This window comes from Trachemys scripta, chromosome 11 (assembly GCF_013100865.1).
Source record: "Trachemys scripta elegans isolate TJP31775 chromosome 11, CAS_Tse_1.0, whole genome shotgun sequence".
Taxonomy (NCBI): Eukaryota; Metazoa; Chordata; order Testudines; family Emydidae; genus Trachemys; species Trachemys scripta.
In genome coordinates this window covers 69,847,883-69,851,369 of record NC_048308.1, presented here as the reverse complement: position 1 = coordinate 69,851,369, position 3,487 = coordinate 69,847,883, and positions in this window count along the sequence as shown.

The window sequence follows — 3,487 nt, the reverse complement described above, 5'->3', positions numbered from 1 at the left end:
AATGCCAAGCATCCGTCTTCTGTACAATGGCACATATCCAGGGAGACAGGCGAGTGGCTGAGTCTGGCGGGATGGCTGCAGATCAAACTGATGCTGCGCATGCTTGGTATAAACAATGACAGCGGGAAGGATTTAAACTCTGCTTGATGCTTTCTTTAATCTGCCACGAGAGAAAAATGTTACTGTAGGTTTGTCTATTCTGATGACCTTGTCATGTGACAGGGTCACTCCTTTCCACAGCTACCCAGTTAGCCTTTGATTTTGCCATCTCAGCAGACTGACCCTGACTGAACTGTTCCAGATCAATCCAAAGGTACGAGCAGTTAATGGCAGAGGTAAATGCCCCCATCTCTGTATTTCAGTGGCATGGTACTTGCTTTTTATTGGACAATGCTTTACACTTCTGTCCATCCCTGCTTAATTTCACCCAAAGCTCAGGAGCCCCCTGGATTCTAGCAGTGAGGTTTCAACCTTTTTCCTACTGTGACACCCTCTATTACAACAGAGAAAAGTCCCGAGATCGCACTCACATGGGTCCTTAAAGACAGAGCTGATGGTCAGAAGCCCCAGCTTGAGAAGCTCTGGTTTCTACACACTGGATTGTCTATGGATTGTGTGAAAAGTGTGTATTACAAACACAACCCCAACCTTTTAGTCTGAGCATTTAGGTAAGCGCCAGAGTTTTCTAGCCAGCTGTCAAATGCTGCCATGTCAAGCAGAGTCCTTCCCTGTAACAGTGCTGAGGCCCCAGAGCCTGGACCTGCCAGGGACTGATTCAGAGCCGGGCACTGGTTAGAGCAGCTCGAAGGGCTGCCCTACATTATACCCCTGCTGTAGAATGGCCTGGTGTATGAACACACTGGCTGTGCCTCCCCAGGCCCAGCCCTGCAGCAGGGACGCTTGGCTGGAAAGACAGCGGGATAAAGCAGATGGGGTTTGGGGCCAGCACGGTAGATATTCACTGAAAAGTGCTTGTGTCCCTTTGGACCAGCTATGATGGTGCAGAGGGGTGAATTCCACACTTGGTTAATAAATAATCTAGGTAGATAGACAGAAAGACATGCACAGGGAAGACCAGGGCTGACTCCAGCTTTTTTGCTGCCCCAAGCAGCGAAGCAGGGGGGGGGAAATAAATAAATAAAGCTGCGATCAGTGGCACTTCGGCGGCAGGTCCTTCCCTCCGAGAGGGACTGAGGGACCTGCCGCCGAATTGCCGCCAAAGACCTGGACGTACCGCCCCTTTCCATTGGCCACCCCAAGCACCTGCTTCCTTTGCTGGTGCCTGGAGCTGGCCCTGGGGAAGACTCGGACTAATACAAGAGGTTGCCTAATTCAGATACTTGTCATTGAAATTATATCCCTTACCCTGTGCTCTGCCAGCTGTGAATTACATTGTGCTGCTGCTATGGAGAACAAAGACCCCTTCATTTTGATCCCGTCCATTCCTTATTAGTGTCACCATCAATGAAATAAGACAACGTGGGAATGGCATGTCCCTTTCAATTGGAATTTATTAAATAGCCAGGATTGAGTGAGCAATTTGATTAGCTAGCTAAACTACCAGCCTCAATTATAGATTAATTATAGGTCTGCAGTTGACAACTACTGTGTCAACATTTCTATCAACGTAAGGGAGCCCCCTGTAAAAGCTTCATCTTTCTTCTGAGCCCTGTTCTCTCACGTGTGCATGCCACCTCGTGTTGTTTTTGAGCTCAGACTCTCTACTACGGTACAGATGTTTCTATTACAACAGTGCACAAAGGCTTCAGGTAGAATACAGACCCCCCACCCCCCAGGCCCTGCACAGACGTACAGTAAGACAGTTCCTTCATTGAGGAGCTCTCAGTCTAAAAGCACCAAACAGGAGTCGGAGGACAACTAGTGAAATGACTTGCACAAAGGCACAGAGCAGGTCAGTGGCACAGCTAGGAACAGAACTAGTCAGTCTGCTCAGTTTCATGGCTGCTATTCAGTGGCCCTGCATGAAACTGACAAGATCATGTCAGTTGCACTCAGCCGCTGAGGAGGATCCCATGGTCTGTTGCTCCCGGAAAGCCCGGCTGTATGAACTGCCCAGGTGAGCCCAGAGCTATCAAACGCCCAGCTGTCCTCAGGGCAGGGGATGCATAGCCAGGAGAGGCTTCCGTATTCCGGGCGCTGTGACGGGGCGGCTGCAAGCCCTACCTTAAACTGGAGCTGGGCTTCTGGCCCCTAGACCCTGCTGCAGAGCCAGGACTTTCAGGCTTCTAGCTCCCGGGCAGGTAGAAGCTGGAACCCCGGCTTAGCTTGCAGGGAGCCAGGCAGGTTTTCTGGAAGGGAGAGCTCTGGAGGACCCTACCTGCCATTTGACAAAACTGAACTGGTTTTGTGAAACATTTTGGGTTCAACAAATCAGCATTTTCTGATGGAACTCTTGTCAGAAAAGTTTCCAACCACCTCTAATAGAACCTAGGACTCCTATTTTTTATGTTGGGTTGTTTTTTATATTTCTAACTACTCGTTCCCGCAATCCTCACTGCCACTCCACAGATGGAGGGACCAGGTAGGTTGACCAGATGTCCTGATTTTATAGAGACAGTCCCGATATTTAGGGCTATATCTCTTATAGGCACCTATACCTCCCTCCCCGTCCTGATTTTTCACACTTGCTGTCTGGTCACCCTAGGACCAGGACACTAGAAGTCCAGGGAGGGGGTCTGCCCTCATTCTGTGCCATTCTGCCCTGCTCTGTCAAGGTGTCTTTTGCTGACTCACGCAGCATCATTTCAAAGGCAAGGACCAGGATCTGTCATTACCATGGAGCTTCTGCTCTTTCTCTCTTCCATTCCACCTGCTATAGAGAAAGGGTACAAGGACTACAGTGTTTACTTCACCTCTTAGGAGGTAGTAGCCGATAGTGTCACTGCTGCTCTGTGGAAGATTACTCAGACTAGTACCACCCCTAAGGAATTTACTATCTCGCTAAGCTACTGGCGCAGGGCTCTAAGGGAAGGATCCTGGCTGCTAGCAAGTAGCCAGAAGCACGGTTCTTCCTTCCCCTTTTCAGTATGCCCTTCCTTTCCCCCATTCCACCACGCACTATACTGAGTTATTTGCATATGCAAAGAATTACACAAATTAATTGTGATGGGAAATCACAATAAAGCAAGAGGAAGCTGGTACAATTACCCTGATTTACTGTCCCCTTGTCTAAATTTAGAGAGTAGGACTTGTCAGTAAATTGTACCCCAATGTTTGAGGCGGCACATACCTTTTATCTGAAGAGCTGACCTTTTTCCACGAAGGTGACTAAATAAATCCACATAGCCTTTGCCCCTTTTGCACATACCTTCTCTAGAGACACTAGACCCCCTTCCTGGTTTGTGTGTGGAAAGAAAGGCATAGAGGGCAGAAATTGTTTGTTGTGTTTTAAATTGAACAAGAGTTAGTAACGAGCGCAACAGAAAGCGATGAGTGTCGCCGGCCAGTGAGCCACCCAGCACATGTA